Below are 21679 nucleotides of genomic sequence, written 5' to 3'. Positions count from 1 at the left end.
TTTTCCCCTCTGTATTATATATCTGGTACTGTGTACATGCAACTTTGTATAAATGAGAAATCTGGTGCAGCAAGAATCACGCTGGAAAAAATATGAAAAGGTAGAAAAAAACGACGGCGACACTAGAAGGTTTTCGTTCGTTCGTTCGTTCCTTCTCTACTTGTTCGCGCTCGTCCTCGGAATCGCGAACTCGTTTAGTCGGCAACGTTTTCATCGACGATGCGAATTGTCGAGCCCGGAGGAGGGTTGGAAATATCCGTACAGCCCGCCGGTAAACCGTCGGTATTTGCTTTGCGCGCGCGAAGGAGCTCTCTTAAAGGAGCGCCCTTAAAGGAGCGTTCTTGTAAAATTGCGTTTTGCGGCCGAGCAGTAAATATCGAACGCGAAACGGTGAAATGTGCTTCTTCACCCATCGCTCGAAATGGAAATGAGAAAGAGACGGGCGAGTTGTGGGCGAAGAGACTTTTTAATAGTTTTTCCTCGCAGATGGAAGAATTTAATATTTTATTTCAACTTGTTCTTGTCAGTTCACATTCTGCGATTCTCCTCTATTTCGTATCAACGATATATGTAAGGAGATAATCCGTGCATTTCTCTCAGAAAATATTACTACTAAGTAAGTCCTTTTAAGAGATCCTTAAAAACGGGATGGGAGAGTGACGTCTTCGATGATCACATTAAAATCGTAATGATAATGTCGCGATTAAATTTAGTGGTTGTGCCGATTCGAGCGCTATTTCGTTAATTGTTCCCGCCATTTGGCGAGAGGAATTTCACTCCTGAGGGAGGCGAAATGAGAAGAAATACTTCCCCGGTAACGGAATGGAAGCGAGAAGCGAAAGAGGCTGGAAGAGCTAAACGGTGCTGAGAGCATCCATTCGAAATGGCGAATCGTCATTTTAACTGTTATGACTGTTATCAGCAAAGGAATAATACATTGGGACAGTTGAAATGCCCCGTATAAAGATAAAAAACGGTTGAAATTCCGAGATATTCTGAATTCTCATCTGTATCATTAATGCGCACGATCAAGTGGAAGCGATTATCGATAGCCACTTCGTTACTCCGTTACTTTTACAATTTTTTCTAATGGATAAACTTGAATCTTTTGTTAAATTCCGCAAATTCTACGATATTGTAACTATGTACATAACAATGAAATGGAAATGTGTACGGTTTGTAACAATTTTACGGCGACTATCGTCGTATATCGCATGACTACATCGCGATGCTTTGCGACTATAATGAATAGTCGATTATATATGGCGCGGCATATCTCTCATTGTCGGGAAACCCCATGTCACATCACGCGTCAAACACGGAGGGGGTTAATTTAATTAACATCGAACCCCGCGTTTAATTACCGGGAGACAAGAGGGCGGCGCGCAAACAAAGAGACGGGCAATGAAGAAGAGAAACGTTGCTGAAACGTTATTCGAATAGGATCCGAATCGGGGATTTGAGTCCTCTTTCTACGGTTAGAAAACTGCATCTTCGTCCTCGACTTACGGAACGCGGCACAAAGCCTCGAGAACGAGGATTTCCGCCAATCCTTTCGTCGATTCTCTTCCCATCGATCGAGAGAACACGAACTTTCAAGCGGATAAATCTGGTATATTTCTAGGGACGGCCAATTACTTGTTTATAAGGCAATTTAGCCAGTGATCTCAGTAATAAAATGAAGATAACAATGTGAGAAAAGGATAAAAATTAATATCTATCTCGATTGTACTTTTATCTTGCACGGAGCTACACAGAGCAATTCCAAGTCGACCAAGTAAGACCTAATCTAATAATAAACTTGGCTGTATTGAGTGTTGCGCGAGCGAATATACAACGACTGAAATAAAAATTGCTGTGTATAGTGCGCGCAATTGTTCCTTGAAATTCCTTAAAGTCTCGGGACCTGAGACTCTTCCGACTCTTCGAGCGTGTTCGAAGACACCGCGGCCTCTTATTCCTGCCTCTTCAGGCGAAGTAAAGGCGAACAGCCTCTGGTATCTTCATCCTCGACTTACAGCGCGACTTACAAAGACTCGAGTATCGAGTGGACGAGTATCGAAAAGCGATCCTTTTGCCGATCTCGCGAACGTGAAAGTTAGCTGTTACATAAATTCCTCCATACAATTGCTAGATACTTGATCAAAAATATAAGGAAGAATTATGGTAGAATGCATAAAACACGAGTAGAGAGCTTTACGAGTTCTCGCTTCTTGCAATTTCCTGAAAAGAGAGAGAGAGAGAGAGATTTCCGACACGAAATTTCTCGACAATTAAAATTGGGAAACACTCGAAAATTGAAGAGTGCAGTCAGGTGCATATAAATAGAATTTTATGTAAAACATATAGAGTGTATTTCGTAAAATGTGTGTTTTATTTACAAACTGTATAGGTATATTATTAGGTGAACAATTTTATTATTTTTCGTTTAAATCGCGGGAATATTGTAAAAGGTCCTTTCGTTACGAGAAAGCACAAGCTGCGCTAATTCAATTAACTTTGATTCGCAGTTATTCCCTTGGCAAGTCGCATACAACGACGGGGAATTGTACTTTAATGTCATTCGAATCCGATCGAATCGATTGTTCGAATATAACAGAGTCGAAAGATTTTGTCCTTATAGCTTACAGATGTAATGATGTAATCTATTATAATAATAATCGTACGTTGTGTGTATGTGACACGGAGAATAGAGAAAATCACATATATTTTCTGGTCTCATATAAATATATTATTTAATTAATTTGTGTTATTCAAATTAAATTAAATATTGCTTAAATATTACATTGCTTCTATTAATATTGTTTGATTTATATGTAAAAATCGCAATAGGTCCATGTAATATTGGTTTCAAAAAAAAAGCAAAAGACGAAAAATTACATTGCGCGTTTTATTTACATTTTTTCTTCCAAACCCCCGATGTAATAATGTCGATGGGATGATGCGGGAGACGCTCGCGTATTCGAAAGCCAATTTTTTCGCCCCTTTCTTTTTTTGTTAATGTAAGCCGCGCTCCAATGGAGAGTCTAGAATTACCGGGCGTTACGATCGATCGGTCGCAAATCGAACAGCGAATTTGATCCTTACCACCCTTCCTTTTGTAACGACCCTTCTCGCAGAAGCCTTTCTCTCGCATTTGATGGGTTTGTCCTCACGTTGGATAAACAAATTCTCAGAATGGAAAATACTACCAAAAAATTCGGACAGCACTAAACCCCGTGTTGCGACAGGATGTTGCAGATAAAAGATCGTAGTATTTTCTCCTCTTTTATCAGTGAAAAATGATATCTTCTATTTTATACACGTACACACACACACACATACATATATTTATCTATCATATATATATATATTATTATGTTTTTGTTTGTCAACTTGTCCATTTTGGCGTGTGATGAACGGATTCTCTTTATATCCGTATCAAATCAGATTTCGTACTCGATTCCGGGGAACAATCGTATCTCCGATTTTCATTTCCGGTCGAAGAGTCCTCCATGGGAATCGACGGCGTGGAAATAACCGGCGCGGTGATATTTTTTTCAGCTCGCTCCGGCGGAGCACAAAATTACCGAATACTATAATCGATGCGCTGCGAAAACGAGTCCCGACCGCTTCTTCTTTCGCCAAGGGAGATCTGAAAAGTAACGATCCCCGGGGCGCCGCGAGGAGCAACGTCTATTTTTCTTCCTTCCGCGAAGCCGGGAAATAGAGGGCCGAGTGCCTCGTCGACGACAAGTCGCCGATAATGTCCGTAAACGCGAACCGAGCGACGGATACCCGTGTAATAAATCACGTAATATACAGACTGATCTCAGAGAGTGAAAAAGCCGCGTATTTTCTCGAAATCGCAAGCCGTAGAAGATTAACTCGACTAGAACGCGGTGATAACGTTCGATTGTCAACCGACGATAGTTTATCGTTTATTAAAGATGACAGGACATTGAGTCTGTCAAAAATATAAGCAGATTCTTCAGTTTTTCATTTCTTCTTTTTATTCGCGAATTGAATTGGTCTTAAATAAAATTTTAATTAAAAGTTAAATTTGTTATCGAAACGACGCTGAAGAGAATTACACAGTTGCAGGGATATATATATATACAGCACATCTCGTCATTGATATTAAGTGTTATCAGATAGGACACAGAATGCTCCAAAATTGAACAAGACCTCAAACTATCGCCAATGTAAATTATCAGTTAATTGTACCGAAAATACCGTTCGTTAAGGGCATAGCGTCAGCGATTTGTGTTCGGATGCGCCCTGCAAATAGGCATTACGTTGCGTCCGTAATTGTGCTAATAACTCCGGTTAATAGTGATAATAGCACGACGCTAATTTTACTGTTATTTATCGGTACTCGAGACTCACGCGATCATTATGCGGTCGCTAGGCGATATTTCATGTAAATTAAAGTCGGAGTTTAAGTTATTAATCGTCATTGAATTTGAAGCGATAAATATGCATATTAGGTTATACCTCACTGATGACTTTGACCTTGACATTTGTTGTCAAGGACATGACCCTGAGTAACTTTTTCTTATAACTTAACCGGCGGTCTCTTATAGTTTCTGAGATATTTAAACTTATAATTTCACAATTTTAATGATTTTTCTATTATAAAATAAAGAAAAATAAAGGTTGTTTACATTGTATTTACGTAGATCAGACGTGAAAAAAGTGTTTCTTTACATTTCCAGAGACGAAGCTCTTTGAGTTTTTTTACTTTACGCGCAAAGCGAGGTTCAACCCAAACCTATGTGTCTAGTTTTTTTATAGTAGAGTCCACTGCGTCCACACATGTACTTTCCCATCCATACAAAAATTGTGGAGTAGACTTTGCTTCGCTTTGTAAAGTATATGCGTGCACACAGTGGGTTCCGTCCCCCTTACGGGGGGGCTTCACTTCCGGAAGATATAACCTAACCTAAACCAAGTTTTGGTTTTAAATCAGAAATAGGTTTGGGTTAGGTTATATCTTCTGGAAGTGAAGCCCCCCCATAAGGGGATGCGGAACCCACTGCGTCCACGCATATATTTATCCATGCAACAATTGTGGGCCGGACTTTGCCTCTCCCATTCTGCACAATTACCAAGAAGAGTTAGGATATATCTTCTGTCTCTATGTTATTACCCAAATGTTAACTTTAATTATGGAAACTATAAGAGACCGCCGGTTAAGTTATAAGAAAAAGTTACTCAGGGTCATGTCCTTGACAACATACGTCAAGGTCAAAGTCATCGGTGAGGTGTAATATGCATATTTACCTTTGAAGCTAATAAATATTCCGCTTCCTTGTCACGACGCATCGATAAGCGCGCGTTATGGAAAACGTTCGTAAATACACAAGTAACCATAGAAGAAAATTTTTGTGAAATAAATTTTTGAGAAATTTTTATATCGCGTTACGTTAAAAATCTCCTTAAACGTGAGAAAAAAGAAGTATTTCCTTACATATTTACAAATGGAGGTTTATAAATTCGATATACATACCCCCACGTCAATTTAGACGCGCATTTGTCGCGAAAGTATGACAAAACTGATTTTATCTTTAAACATCCATAAATCATCCATCCATCCGCCACCGAATCACGGAGTCTGCAGCCGTCTTCTCGTAACCTTGTTGAGTGATCTAAAAGCGGACGCGTGACATCCGGCGGCGATCGCTTTTAACGCGACGCGCTCCGTCGAGCCATGAAATTACCAAATCATCATCGAACTTGCGCTTCGCCCTCGCGCGACTTCCCGGGAAAAAGGGAATGGGGGTTGGGGAGGAGAGGAGGGAGGAATCGACGCATTTCCCCATTACGTACGTCGTTGGTCTCTCCTCCGCGAGCTGAATCGCCAAACGGCGGCATCGACGCCGACGTCTTGACGTCGCTCGACGTTAAGCCGACGGCGGATATCGTCGACGCGCGGAAAATTCGCTGCGAAATCCGTCCGCCATCATGACGGGGCTTACGAGATTTAATGCGCCCGTTAGTCGGCGAAGATGCAATTTAATCTGACCCGTGAGCGGTCGTATTATGAACGCCGAGCACGGATCACGGAATGATGAAATGTGTCTCTCTCTCTCTCTCTCTCTTTTTTTCTTTTTTTCCTTTTCTTCTCCCCTCCCCCTCTCTCTTTCTCTCTTTTATGCGAGATATTGATTCAATAACTACATTTATTTCCCATGTTCGAAAATATATAAGAACGTCCATCGATCCTTTTAGTAATAGATTTTAATAGCAGATTTTCTAGCTAATTTTGACTTTTGGTTTTTCTTTATAATGAGATGATGATCTTTCTTTGCAAGTTTTCGATTTTTTCATTCTACATTTTTATAATTAAATCTCATATTAAAATTTTGTAATTTAATTTTATAATTTAAATTTTATAATTTTAAAATTTAATAATTTATCTCTACTTGAAGTTAACTGAAAATGCAGTTTGTTAATTTTTTGGATGTGACATTCTTGCTGAGAAAAAAATTGGATAGAAAATCTGCTATTAAAGGGATACTTGATAATTAAAAAAAAAAAAAAATAAAAAAAAACATAGTACAGGAAAATCGGGTATAACGTTGGGTATAATTGAGATTTTTGCAAAGGAAGGAATTGATGGAAGGAACAATATGATACGGATGCTATAAAAATTGTTTTAGTGTAATTAACTCATTTAACTTTCCCGTGCTTGGAAATTTACAGGATCTCTCTAAATCACCGGATGCCCTTTTAATAGCAGATTATCTTGTTTAATTTAAAGTTTTGATTTCTCCTCAGCAAAAATATCGAGGGAGAGATTAACACTTTTTGCAAATATCAATTCTTTTTCATTATTTTATATCTTTATAAAGATTTGTTTCAAATTTAATAATTCTAAACTTCGTCTAAAATTAACTGAAATATATAATTTATTAATTTTTTAATTCCACAAAGTTTGATTAGCAAAAATCTTTTTTTTTCCTCTCAATAACTTGTAATTCGGAAATTATAGATGCAGATCGATATTTTTGCTGAAAAGAAGAAGAGAGTTGGACAGAGAATCTGCTATCAAAAGAATACTTGATAGTTATTAAAAAAAAAAAAAACACTGGTATAGGAAAATCAAGTGTATCGTTCCTTGTATAATTCAGATTCTCGCAAAGGAAGAAATTGACGGAAGAAACGATACGATACGGATATAATAATATAATTTAATTCATTTAATTTTCCCGATCGTCTCGTCGACAGATAATGAAGCTAAATATTCTTCTCACGGTGCTCCTCCGCGCAACTGGAGAAACTTTCTCTCCGGAGGTTGGTCTTTTCACGAGACCTTTGTTCCCTAAAACAGAGTCATAATTGTCGTGCGCGCGCAAATGGGGCGCGGGCGAAATTTCGGACGGCGACTTCGTTATTTCGGAGACCTCGTCTCGACGAGAATTGTTCACGGTCGCGAAGACTTTTTAAATTAGCGGTGTAATTAACCCGACGTGCGAGCGTTTTTTGCTCGCGAAATACGAGCTCCTGCCGGCTGCAAAATTCGCTACCTACCATGTATGTACGTCCGTGCTCGTTTATGCTCTCGTCCCGTCAACGAAAACGACGTTCTCTGACATTCCGAGTTTCATTTTCGGTTTTACGTCGTTTTTGTTACGTATGCCGCGTGTTTTCATTGTTTTCCTCTTCGTCGATATACGCAGTTGGTCCTACAACTTGGTATGCGATACGTATATATGTAGCGCTATTATATGTTTTCGTGAATACCATAATTCAAACTCGATTCGTAAAGAGGCATTTTCAATCAGGATGAAAAGAAAAAGTTAACAAGCTCTCTCTAAATAAAGCCAAGGAGAGGATTCACGGCCGTTGAACCTCTAGCGCGAGCCCTTTGAATGCGAATATCGGATGCTGTCAGCGCTTTTTCCGCCATTGTCGCCGTCATTCGAGACTATATCCCTCCCCCCCTACCCCGCCAACCCATCTCCCGGATTCGACGTCTCCCGCGGGAACGACAAACGACAATAAGCGACTCGGGGACGGTAAACTGGCGAGCAAGCAACACGGACGGGCGTCTGTCTCGCGGCCGGTTGTATCCCAACGAGATTACGAGGCCGCGATGCAAATATGGCGGGGCATGCGACGTGTGAAATATGCAGCCGGATGCAAACGGCTTCACCGCCAAGTCCGAGCGGAGAATCATCTCTCTCTCTCTCTGTCTGTCTCTCTCGGAATGCTATTCGAGGTGGCATAGTAATTCCGTCCGGGGCGAAATTTCGCCCGCGACGTCATCGTCCCCTAATTTATTCACCGAGATAAATCGCGTAACTTTCTGAAAATGGTCTCGCGCGATTCGAATCGTTCGTAGGTACGAACGATGTCCCCCCCCTCCCCTCTCTCTCTCTCTCTCTCTCTCTCTCTTTTTCTTTGCAGCCACATTTTGGAAATTCTACTCTCGTAATATGGGGATCTGAAATAACGGCGATAAAACCGCTAACGAACAAACGTCAGACAGCGATGGCCGATGTAACGAATGTCGTGGGGTATGACTAAAATATTTCACCCCAAGGGCCGAAACACAACCGCGGAGGGAAAAGGGGAATGTTCGGAAAGGCCAATACGTTTGTCGCGAGTGTACGGGAGGAAGGGCGAAGTCGTCTCGTCGAAAAGGGCGGTGTGGAAAGAGAGAGGGACGCGGGGGAGGGGGGGGATGGGGGGAGGGAGGGAGTTTGGGGGAGAATACGAGAACATATCGCACGCCGTTTGCTGTGCGCCACGTCGCGTCGTACCGGCGGTGTAAACGATGGGACGAAAGGGGTGTACGGGGAATTGCAGGGGTTGGAAAACTCAAAGCGGAGGCGCCGCGATGCCGTTCCGGCCAGCCGACGCCCCGTTGCTTCGCGCGCGCGCGCAAAAAAAAAAAAGAAAAAAAAAAAGAAAAAAGAGAAAGAATAAAAAAAATGGGAGAAAAGAGAGGAGTCGGAAATCGCGTCGCGGGTGGAGCGACCGTCGCGTTCGCGAGAATCTACGTTTCGCGATTTAATCCGTCGACGAAGAGACTAGACTCGCACAAACGACTTGAACGGCGCAACTTATAAGCGATACATATCAGTTTTATACGTCCGAGAGTCTCCGGAATGTCTAATTAGTCGTCTCTTTGATTGCTCCAAGAATTCGAGCTCCCTGACGCAATTAATAACGTAGCTTGAATAAATTTAATTTCGTGTAGCTTACACGAAAGTGACGCTGAGTATTACGCTGCGAGCGTTGTCGCGCGGTGAGCGCGGACTTTGTCAATTTTCATATTGATTTAAATGAGGAAGTACAAGTCGCCCAACTCCCCCGCGAGCTTAACGACTTTTCAGTCTCTAAGCTCTTCGCGGAACATAGTCGCTTAAATAACTGTCGTCGTCGTTGAAATAATTTCCTGCGCACGCAGGTATATTATACAAGCGACACACACATCTTGTACATTAAATACTATACATGTGGATCTTCATTAATGAAGACACAGATAGGGTAGGTGAGATATGGAATGATACTATCGCATTGCCTGTCAAAAAATAATTCTTTTCCTTTAGTAAAATTTCCGAAAATATATCGTTTTCGAAAAATTTCGTCTTTTAATACGCCAATAGAATGCGTCTGCTGTTTCTTGATTCTTCGTGTAAATCATTTCTTGTATAAAAATTTTAATTTTGTTATAATTAAATTTAATATATCTATTTTTATATAATAAAGCACTTTTGAAGGAAAAAACGAACAAAGAAACAGGCAAGCACAGGTGATCGGGCGCAAAGAATTTAGTATTAAAAAATTTTTTAAATATATTAGGTGTACAACTTTGCTTCCGCCGTTTTTTTCCGAAATTCGAGGCTTTATTGTAAAAAACTGGTGCATGATGGCAATGATTGTGCCAATTCTTTTTGACTTTGACTCGAGTCTTCATTAAGTAATGCCTCCAATTCTGCATCTTCGAAAACCTTCTCTCTTCCATCGCTATGCCGATCTTCGACGTGAAAATCACCGTTCTTGAAGCGTCGAAACCACTCACGACACGTTCTTTCACTAATAGCGGCTTCGCCATAAGTATTTGAGAGCATTCGATGAGCCTCAGCCGCACATTTCTTCATATTGAAACAGAAAATTAAAACCTCCCGCAAATGACGAGAATTTGGCTCGTAAACTGACATTTTCAATCGAGAATAACTTTATGATGCAGACACAAATCGACTAATGTTTCAATGGGGTTATGTTGACACATGCCCAAGTTTATCGCATGACGTCTATGATCTATTTATTTCGACCACTACTTACCGCTAAAGCCATCTATAGGAAAACGGCGGAAGCAAAGTTCTACACCTAATATATATATAAATACAACGAGCGTACGTTTCGGCTCCTTCTTTGAGCCATTTTCAACGCAGGTTAACAATACAACTTTTGAAGAAATTTTATTTGAATTGACACGAAATAAATTCCGTTGTGGCAACGAGACAGAGAGAGAGAGAAAAGGCTTTCTGACTGTGATGTAAACAAAAGTAGTAGTTATTTGCGTAGTTTTCTTCTCACATTATTCAGTATTCAACCACCATGGAGTATTCATACGAAGAATATTTCGACAAACTCGTGGCTTTAAAGAAGCAGTGAATATCGACGTGCTACCGCATTGTACACAGAATCTTTACTTTCGAAGATGACATCCGAATTATAAAGTTTCTCAGTGTCGTCGAGTTCGCAAAAAACACGAAACCACTGTTAGAACGAATTGGAGTTTCTCGGTTCGAATATATGTATGTGTATATTTTTTTGTACAAATTTTTTTTCGCCATTATGTATACAGAGTATTCCATATAAGTTTGATCTCGTGTAAATAGAGTACAGACCTGTACTATTCTTTGCTTTTGGTTGAAGAAATAAACAATTTTTTTCTTTGTTTTCCGAGAATGCATTGTTTTTAAGATATCTTCTTTAATATGCTAATGCTGTGCTATTTCTTGATTTTTGGTATAAAAATTGCAATTATTTTGTTATAATTAAGTCTAACATTTAAATGTTTTTATAATAAAGCGCAAAAGAATTTTATTTAACATTAATATATATTTATATTTATATATGTTAAATAAAATTTTTTTAAAAGGAATTTTGTTACATATAAGAATATAAGTGTTAGAGTTGATTATATAAATTATATAGAATTAACGGAACAACACTGCAATTTTCGTGCGAAAAATCAAGAAATGGCAAAACAAACAGTATTAACGTATTAAAATATGAAATATCTCGAAAGCAATGGACATTTGTGAGAACTTGGCCAAAAAGAAGAGATGCTTATTTTTTTTACCAAAAATACTGTAGCACAGGTCTGTACATCTTATCTAGACCTGCGCTACAGTATCGTATACATAGCGCGGCGAGAATGACGAACAAAAAATACATATATACACTGAGAAAAACAAATTGCGGTTTTCAAGATTCGAGAAGCATCAGGAGCAGCAAAAACAAAATACCCGCACTTGCATAAAAGCTCATTCAACCTGCATAGCAGAGGTCTATTCTTGGAAGCTCTCGGGTAAAAGCTATTGATTTCTTGGTAAACAACACGAAGAAAAGCCGTGCAGCTGGCCGAACGCAACACATCGCCTACGTTAATGGCAGCCCGAGCGCTACTTTTGACTAATCGATTCGGTGGAAGAATAGACGCCCCGTGTGAATGAAGGGCCGTACGGTCCGCCGACTTCGACTGATTACTCGCTCTCTAATTCGAGCGGATGGAGCATCTGCGGAGGCGTCTAAAACCGAGAGTAGAAACTCTCTTGCCTTCCGCTTCGACGAGCTTTTCGCGTGAAGAGATCAGTCCGCGTGAACTTTGGGACTCTTCGCGATGTTCCTTTCCGGGAACCGAGGACTTCGTCGACCGTATCTCGTGAGCGTACCTCCAGTTGTCGCATATGTTGACATTGAAAAATGAGTTGGAGGGATACGCGAGGGAATATACAAGTTTATGGAGCCGCCATAAAACATATATACATATACATGCGGCAATATTTTAGGCATGCATTTTGCACGACGAACGTTTACGAAACTACTCCGACGTTCGGAGGGACGAAATTACGCGAAATAATCGCACATTTTTCATTAATCATGACGACGCGAAAATTGCCAGACAAATGTCTGGCGAAGAAAAAGAATTTGTCCGAAAACTATACGTGCTGTAACGTCACTCTATTAACATATCGACAATTTTACTTTATCCACTGCGATCGAAGACTCAATAAAGAAAAGAGAAGAATAGAGGACTTTACCGCTCTGATGAACTTGCGGCGGGATGATCCGCCGTTCATCACCACCGAGAGCGGCATTGTTGTTTTTCTTTTTTCCACCATTTATCACAACGTTTGCCGTTTATGGCGCAGTAAAAGGACCCGCGTATCCCCTTCGATATGGCTCGAAGGAAACGTCGTCTCGACATTGGGGCGTCCTATCACTAGGTGCACATAAATAGTATTATCGTCGAGGTTTTATGGCGCGCGCGATCCTGTCTTCTCGTCCATTTCCGGTACAAAAAATCACGGAATGCGTAACAATGGTTCACGTACGTATATACATATGCATATGCGTTTCGATCGATATCTTGCTTGCTCGATCATACGCAAAGTGAAAATATTGCGTGTTTTTGTGCGTCCGAGATGGAGAGATTCTCGTTTGCGTTTACGAGTTTGATATCGATGGGCTATTCTTGCGAGGAAATTGCAGGCGTAAATTTTTTCTTCCATACCCTTTTTAGATCGAAAGATACGCCTCATATATTGTGAAATCATCCGAGACAGTCCGAAACTGACTATGCGATTTGCAAAGAGAACTGACCGCTGGAGATCGGTGTGTTATTAGTAAACATAAGAGATATCCGTGGACACTGCACAAGTATTTGTCCAAAGATAATCTTAATCCGCACGCTCGCATCTATGGCTTATGAAACTATGTATCTAGGATCTAACGAAATATCCAAAATAGATCCTAAAACAAATAAATTTAAGAACTTACAATAATATAGTAAATCGAAAAATGGGATACCCTTTAACATTGTGTAAAAATTTTATTCAAAGTTAGACAAATAATATTCTTTGTTCAAAAATATATACTTTGGTGGTTTGGTGGGATGCTCCAAAAATTCAGAATCGATAAATTATCTAAGAAATACACTTTTTTATCTTCACAATTGTCACGTTCAGTTCATGATGGTTTTTTCCAAATTTCTAATTTTTCCTTAAGAAATTTTTAAGTTCAAATGCGCTTAGTAAAGAATAAGTTTCTTAAAAATCCTTTCCAATCTTGAACCAAAAAATCTAAATGTAAAGATAAACAAGTAGAGTTGTGCAAATTAGAAACTTGCACATTGCTTCCTCAACATTTTATTTTACAAAACTTAAGCTGCTTTAAGCATTCGGTTCTTTTTCAATTTTTGCTTCCTCATCAAACTTTGTGAACGAAATAAAAAGATAAAGAAGCAATATGCTATTTTTTAATTTACACATTTTTTTTATTTTTATATAATCGTTATAGATTATACATATACAAAAATTTAATCCGATATCTCAAATTTTCCGAAAGTTATAGCGTGTACAGACATTTCTAAAAAAATTCAAAATTTTATAAAAAATGGACCCTTTCACCGATACTCACCAAATTCAGTACCAATCGTCCTTTAATAATACTCTATTCATGTAAAAAAATTTAATCCGATATTTCAAATTTTCCGAAAGTTACAACGTATACAGACATTTCTCAAAAAATTCAAAATTTTATAAAAAATAAACCCTTTTACCGATACTCACCAAATTCAGTAGCAACCATCCTTGAATGATACTCTATCCATGTAAAAAAAATTTAACCCGATATCTCAAAAATTGCGAAAGTTAGAGCTTGTACAATACATTGCGTACATACACACATACACCATATACATACATACATACATACATATATACAGACATTTTTGAGGAATATGATTTTTCGACACTTTGGAACATTCTAAACACATTGGCATAGAAAACTCGAAAAAAAATTTTGTCACGAAAACAAAGCTTCCTCTATGAGGAAGCAAAAAATGCCTATTTTCTATTTTATAGATAATTTACAAAGGCTGAATTTTGGCCATCATGCGCACGATTATTTGGAAAGTCATTATTGTTCTTCTATTTCAATATTTTTGCAATTTTTCATCTTTTATCCTTAAAAAAATATGTTCTTTAAAAAAAAATTATATTTCTTTTTATAAAAAATATTATTTATCTATTCATTTAAATAAAAATTTGACACGATATTGAAAAGTGTCTTTGATTTACTAAATTCTTATAAACCCTTAAAAAGAGAGATTTACATAAATTCGCGAATGTACGAGAGCCTCTGAACGATATCCGATATATCCAAGAAGCTATACTCAAACCGTAATAGTGCTCTCTCGCGTCGTCGAATAATAAGCTTCGCGAAGTCTGTTTCGCTTAACAACGACGGCATAAATAAGTCACGCTTCGAGATGGCATACGATGCTCCTTTTGAACGACGAGAATACACTTACGGCGGTGAATTTGTAATTTCGCGCGCCGTGTCGTGACCCGAACCACCCGGATCCCAAGATTCAGGAGATCCTTCTAGTCGCAATAATAGCAAAGTAGTCTCGTACATTTTCCGTGAAACGAGAATTCCGAACTGTGTATACGGTCGTGTTAACCGCGATCTTTCTTGGCGAAATTCTTATCATTGCGTTTCTACATGCGTACGCGCATTTATTACGTACATAACTTCTTTCTTCGCGTTATACGCGCGCCAATATTTATATTTCAAGAGGATCGGAGGAAAAGTTCCATCGGGAGGTACTATCCGTTAGAATAGAATATTGAATGCCGAGGAGTGTAAAGAGACAGTATAAAGTTTCAGTTCGGTTAAGCTGCGATATGCATGGAAACACGGATCAGGCCAAGTTTCGCTGTGCTTATCGCGCGCCCGTGAGACATCTCGCTGATCGCATGTCAAACGCAGCTGGATGTAAACAAACCAAGTTTGATATCCAGGCCGCCTATTTGGCGCTGAATGCGATTGTATGTACATGTTAGTCGTGCAAGCGTAAACACAGGAAGGGTTAGTTCTCCGTGTTCCGACGACCCGACTTAACGTTAAGTGTCAAGTGTGAATAGGGGCGAAGTGTCAAACTTGGCCTGACGTCTCTTGGTGTGCCTAACTCGCTCAAATAACGTTATAACGAAATTTCTCAAGTTGTTAACGGAAGGGAGGCGGGGGGGGGGGGCGAAGGGGTGAACGAGGCCTACATGTTAGTTCCTAGCGCGAGCTATATTCCCGGCTATAGTTGAAATCTATTTCGAGCTGATTATTAGGCGGAGCCAACATTAGCTCGAGGAGCTAGCGAGAGAGCTGCGATGACTTTAAGATTATATCCTCGTAAAATTTACCTTCTACGGATCATAGATTCCATAATTCTTGACTACGCGTGGCTATTCGAGATTCACACTGATCCCAATTCCCGTAAATTCCAACTTCCATAGATCTTACAGATTCTACAGAACTTTGCGAAAGTTCAAGTCTTGGTTTCACAGATAGGGTAGTTCCCGGTAAGATCCTATACACGCTGTAACTCTAAGCTCTCCGCATTGATCATACAAGATTCCTGGATCCTAAGGACCCAGGAAACAAATATTAGATTTTGCTATTTTCGACAAAATTTTGAAACCAAGGACACCTCTATGTTTCTCCACGTTTGTTTTCGTTCGATTTTTACTCTGTCAATTCTTGCACCGGTGGATCTCTGTCTTCGCGAAAACCACCGCAAATTACACGACATCGCTGGCTCGTCAAACTTTTAAAATCGCAGGGTGTCCTTCTTTGTAGTCGCGCGCTGTGCGTGCTACGTTAAAAGGTCAATATTCTAAATACTTATAAAATATTTACGGTATAATTTCGCTTTTCTCTCGCAATTGTAGCGCGCTCTCTCAAAGTTGTCACACAAGATTACGCGGACAAACTCGAAGAAATAATTAGCCACGTCGGATCACAGTGTTTCTCTCGTTGAAAATCAGCGGATTTCTAATTATATACAAAACAAGGGATTTTGCCCAATTTTCTTTTGCACTTGAAAACTTGTTGTCACGTGCAGGTCAACGCGCGAAGCCTCGCGTCAAAGCTCGACGCCGTATTCTTCAAACGCGTACAAATTTAATTAACCTCTTTGTTAATTAGATTCGTAAGAATGTCTTTGTACCAATTATACGTGCGCCTCCCCCCCCCCCTCTACCGCCTTTGCCAAAGTAAACAAAAACCCATACGTGATCTTCAATTAATTCGCTCGCGAATCCGCGGGCCCTGGGAGGCTCGTCCCAACATTTTCAGGATGTCTAATTAAAGGAAAATTCACAAAGCGAAATTAATATCTCAAACGGCCAAGTTCTTCAGGTACATCACGTTAAACGTACATCTGGCATTCTACTTCACGAACAAACCTCTTTGATCGTACGAGCTGACCCGAAAACAGAGAAATCTAATTTTTCATATTGTTACGTCCAGACTCGGGAAAGGATGAGTCGACGGATGGGCGCAACAACTATCTTTTATTATCCCGAAGTTTAAACGTCTCGTGGCGTTTAGAATCGGATCGAACGAACTAACAGGTCTGAAAAGCAGGTAAACGACTGAATTGCTATTATCCTGGTTATTCAGACGTTCGCTCGGTGGTCCCTTTTCGGTAAGAGAATTTAATCTCTTTTACGCGGGATGGGACCAAGTGCGATCTTTCGACTAGGAATGAATATGGATTTTTATTTAAATTAACACAAAATATGAATTTATTCATATTTTTTTAAGTAAATGATAGATGTACATGATTATATAAAAATAAAAATAAAGTATTGTTGATTCTAATTTCTCGGTGAATGCATGTGTGTGTGTGTGTGTGTGTGTGTGTTTTAATTCGCGGGTGTTACATTAATACGGAGGACATCAGTCAGAATGCAAGGGAAAGATTCTATCGTTAACATTTAGGTTCTGACTGGTTAATACAATATAAAAATATATTTGATTGAAGAATAAAAAAAATCAAAATCAAATCAAAATCAATATGTGTAAGTCAATAAGTATATATGTTAAGAACAAGATATTATTATTTATCTTCAAAAGTATAAAGTTGTTCGCTCGTATATGTGTTAGATTAAGATCAGGTTTTAAAATTTTCTAAGACTTATATGAATGAAACATTCATTGGAAAGTTTTGATTTAAATGAAAAACAAGACAAAAAGGAGGAAAAGAAAAATATTCAATTAAACTTACTTTTTTAAATAGCAATTCAGAGGTGGAGGGGCGGCTAATTTTTACGGTGTTTCGCTCTGTGTCTCATGTCGGCAGGCCGATGTTCGATTCGTGGTTGACCTGGAGATGATGCCAAGTGAGGACACTGGTGGCACAAGTGCCTAACTCGCGAATTACGGTGCAAAAGCATAAAGTAAGACTGCGGGAAGTTGAAGACCGGAGAAATAGTGTGTCTAAATGTCTCTTCGAGTCCCCTTTTTATAATTCTCTTCTCGGGGTGTATTTCTAATTCTAAGAGTGGCAATTTTCCAAAAACTTCAACGAATTGGAATTGCGTAGAAATGGGGATTCTTCATCTTAACGAATTAAAGATTGTGTTAGTGTCCTTATTAGGCGAGGTGTTTTTCCTACTTTTCGAATTTTTACCCTTGGTGATCGTCGATTGGTGATCTCGATATCAGTTCAAGTCTCTTGAGCATTAGATTTCCCTCGCGTACGTGATTTGATTAGAGAAAGTCTTACTTCCTTATGATTATTTTTATCGATATTAGTGCAGCTGTAGTTACTGAATATGTCGTCACAGAAGTTTAATCATTATTGATTTAGTTGTATTTGTCAGATATTTCATTAGAAGGAATTTTATTATCTTTTCGATATCAATTTATTCTTCCGCTGGAAAATTCTATTGCGAGGGTATCTATCGATTTTTATTTATTTTTAGGCGACCGGCGTGGTTTCGTTACCGATCTCTCGCGTCTTTCTCACGGTTACTCATAGATATAGATATTGACAAATGACTAAATGTTTGAAGAAATGCGTGGCGCAAGATGCTCTATTTACCGAACGACTCATTTTTATTATCGAGCGACTATCGTTGCCGAAACGTCGTGGAAGGAAGGAATCGTGGAGTCGTCAGGACTTAACAATATAGAACTGCTATGAAAACTCGAACCTTGTTTTTTTTTTTTAACATTGTAAATTAATAATAACGGTGTACATATAAATTTCCTAGCTAAAAAACCTTACAAAGAATATTCTCCGAGATACTTGGAACGACTTAAGATGTTGCAAACAGTTAATCCGCTCGAGTCTATTGTCAAAAGGGGAGAATACGCCAAGGACGGCCTCGTGGGACTCATCCCTGTCCGCAGGATACACACAAGCGCGGCAAGTTTCTAACACGCCCTGCCTCTGTCCGCGCTTACGGCAAACTTTCTCACCTGTGTACGTTAGATACCCATAGCAAAGACTGCTTTAATATCTTAATGGAGCGAGCGACTGGCGGAGCGAATGAATAAATTTAAGTATATTTTCGAGGGAAGATCGACGAAACTCTCTCGACGAATGCCCGAAATGGATGAAAGGGGAACAGTAAGGGCGTACAAAGAGAGAGAGAGAGAGAGAGAGAGAAGAGAAAAGAGATACTCCCACACGGTTATACGGAATAGCGATTCTAATGGAATTCACGAAATTGTCAGGATTTGTAAACCCTATTGAACGCGAGAGAAAAATTCCACGTTAAGATGGAGATGAATTAAAATTGGGATAGGAATACATAGGAACGAAGAGGGAGAAGGGAGTGAGCGCAGAATACAAGTGAATAGAAGTTTGTGAAGTTAATTATATAACAATGTGCGCTGTTTGCCGGTTTATCCTTCAGTTATAAATAAAAATTTAATTCAAGACTTCATAATATCATCGATACCCCGTGCTCTCCCTTGCGCGGTTCGAACGGTCCACGAAACGAATGCAACGGCAAAGACATCGGGATAATCCGCTCGACCCCACGAACTTTGGTGCCGAATCGTTTTGCATATTAAACGAACGTAATCGGCTATCCTAACGGAAACAGATGAGGCACGTTTCTCGCATTAGCTAAACGTAGTCACGAGCTGACGACGATTAAGAGGGAAGGAGGGGAGAGGTGGGATGGGAAGAGGGAAATATCTCCTACCCTTTTAATTTGATTCCTTCTCCTCTGACACTTCGGCATCCTCTCGGCAGAGTTTCTTGTATTTGTTCGTCACGGCGACATTGATTCCAAGAGTTTCCCATGTTCGCGTAAACTTTAGACTTCCGACAATTGCCGATGGCACAGCTCGCCGTGCCATCGACGGTTATATGTCGGACAATAGCGATCGCTGGATACGATCGTTGTCGGTTCGCCGAGGACAAGGGAGATACCTAAACTAATGGCGTTATCGCGACACCGAGTGTTCGACGTGCACGGAAATGACATTTCGCCGACAGATAGACGACAGATAATGAATGGAAGGGGAGTTTGGATGAAATATTGTATAATTTAAAAATTAATATATATTACGTTAAATTAAAAAGATTCTATTTTCATGAAATATCGTATATAAATAACCATCACTGAATATATTTGCAAAAAGTAACTTGGACGCTTCTAGGGGAAGTTGTTACATATGTTTTTATTAAAATGTCCGTGTAACGCTTTGACATTGATATCGAAACGGGCGTAAGATAATTAAAAAAATTAATAAGTTAATTTTATTTTTCTCTCTCTCAGTCTCTCGCAAATTTATTTTCCCTGTCAGGGATCCATCTCCACGTCGGAACTTTCGAACGACCAACCCTGGCGTATTTATTAACGCTGAAACGAAAGGAACGGATCAATCTTTCTCGTCGCGAGAAAATTAAAACCGGACGATAAAGTTTGATAAGCGGGCGCGTCTCGCGATTTTTAAAGGAGAGACCGAGATCGTCACCGTAATTAAACGGAAATCGATTCGCGCAAACGAGCAATTCTTTTCATTCGTCGTTGATTGCCGTTATTCCGTCGACTGAGCTCGTGATGCGCGCGATCGAGTTTAATTGGCTTTCAAATTAAATTTGTTTTCACATTTGTGTATCTAATAAGAAATATCGCGCGTAAAAATAAATACTGATCCTGTTGACGAGCATATCGTGAGCGAAAATAAAATGAAAGTCGCACCGATCTTTCAACAATTCCGACAGGAATACTGATGCGATCGTTAACGTCGCTATCTTTTGGGCGTTGCGGGCGTTTCGACTTATTAAAATAATTTTAATAAATAAAAGATGAAGAAAAGATTGCGGGACGACCGTGGAACAAGGAAAGCGCAATATCGAAGGCAGCGCGAATACACAATTGAGATGGCAAACGTAGCAGCCATTGCGAATTTCTCAAAGATGCAGTTCGCATCGTCGATTCCCCGATACAAATTCGTTGTACGGGCGGGAAAGAGAAAATCATGTCTTCGAATATTTACCGAAACACATCGGGCGCAAACGTGAGAAAACAGTAACGATAAGAATAAGAAATGCGTGCAGTGAGTGTAATAGCAATATGGGTATATATTAAGGATAGCGCGTGGAATGACGTTGCGCCATGTTTTAATAGAGGATGTTTTAAAATTGCGTGTTCGAAAATTGTGCAGATGTCAATAATTTTCCGGAGATTAATAAACCACCCTGATCATCGCAGCGCAGTTTCTCCCGCACACTGTACTTTTTCGCGATATTTTTGACGTTTTAATCCCATTTTATTCCCCCTCAATCCTCCCCCGCCAATCCCATCTAGCCAGGACGTCACCGTAATAAGATAAAAACAGCAACGTCTCTTGAAACATGTCTAGCGTCGCGAAACATGAGAAGGCGTCGCGAAACGCGAGACCGCGTCGTCGGCGTTGCCATCTTCGTCATTCTCGTCTCCGACGACGACTCGCTCGAGCAGAGACGAATCGCCTGCGGGCACGCCGATAACCGCATTAACGGCTCCTCGTCTTCATCCTCGTCGTCGTCGTCGTCCTCGACGCAGTTTCGTTTTCTAGCCCGCTTATTCTTGAAGAAAGTACTGCGAGAGTAGCGGAAGAACCCGCCACTTCACCTTCGGATACTTTTAGGTCCCTTTCCCCCCATCCAACTTGTCCCTCTCTTTGTCCCTCCTCTTTATCTCCCTTCAAGCGATAAAGGAAAAGAAGAACCAGGAGTGGCGAGAAAAGAATGGAACGCGCGGACAACTCTGTCGGTCGCGTCGAAAAAAAGAGGTTGCGAGAGAGAACGGGGGAAAAACCGTCGGATCAAAAAGGGGGAGAAAAAGGAAGAAGGAATGGAAGCGGCAGAGAGGGCGCGGCGACAAAAAAAAGGGACGCGAGGGAAAATGCAACGAGGGAAGACCCCCGAAGAAAGTGGAGGAACTTTCTCGCCGCTGCTGTCTGTTACTCATTTCTCTCCTTCGTCCAAACTCCCTTCTTCCCACCCCCGCCTTTCCAACTCTCCTACTACCCCTCCGCGAGACTCTCCACTGCATTATTCATGACTTTGTCAACGTCGCTTGCCGCTGTATTTTTACGGCATTATACTTGGAAAAATTTTGTGCCGGGGAAACTCGATATAGAGCCACGAGTACACGCGGTC

At 40.1% G+C, this 21679-nt stretch overlaps 1 protein-coding gene across 6 annotated transcripts in view; it reads right to left on the bottom strand.

Annotated features, from left to right (window-relative positions):
• LOC138941060 (leucine-rich repeat-containing protein 24) overlaps positions 1–21679 on the bottom strand; it is a 133629-nt gene that overhangs the window by 8088 nt on the left and 103862 nt on the right. Inside the window, exon 1 of one of the 6 annotated variants that reach the window (XM_070310379.1) lies at positions 17297–17395. The exons of 2 other annotated variants lie outside the window; for them this stretch is intronic. The gene's annotated coding sequence lies outside the window, so the exon portion shown is untranslated. Of the gene's footprint in view, positions 1–1364; positions 4483–17296; positions 17396–21679 lie in introns of those variants that run through there. 3 more of the 6 variants (XM_070310374.1, XM_070310375.1, XM_070310380.1) reach the window with 3 other exon arrangements.

This window comes from Polyergus mexicanus, unplaced genomic scaffold (assembly GCF_030449975.1).
Source record: "Polyergus mexicanus isolate NDT 795.1 unplaced genomic scaffold, iyPolMexi1.0 SCAF_18, whole genome shotgun sequence".
Classification (NCBI taxonomy): domain Eukaryota; kingdom Metazoa; phylum Arthropoda; class Insecta; order Hymenoptera; family Formicidae; genus Polyergus; species Polyergus mexicanus.
Note: the sequence above shows the minus strand (reverse complement) of the source record. Positions and strands in the feature narration are given on the sequence as shown.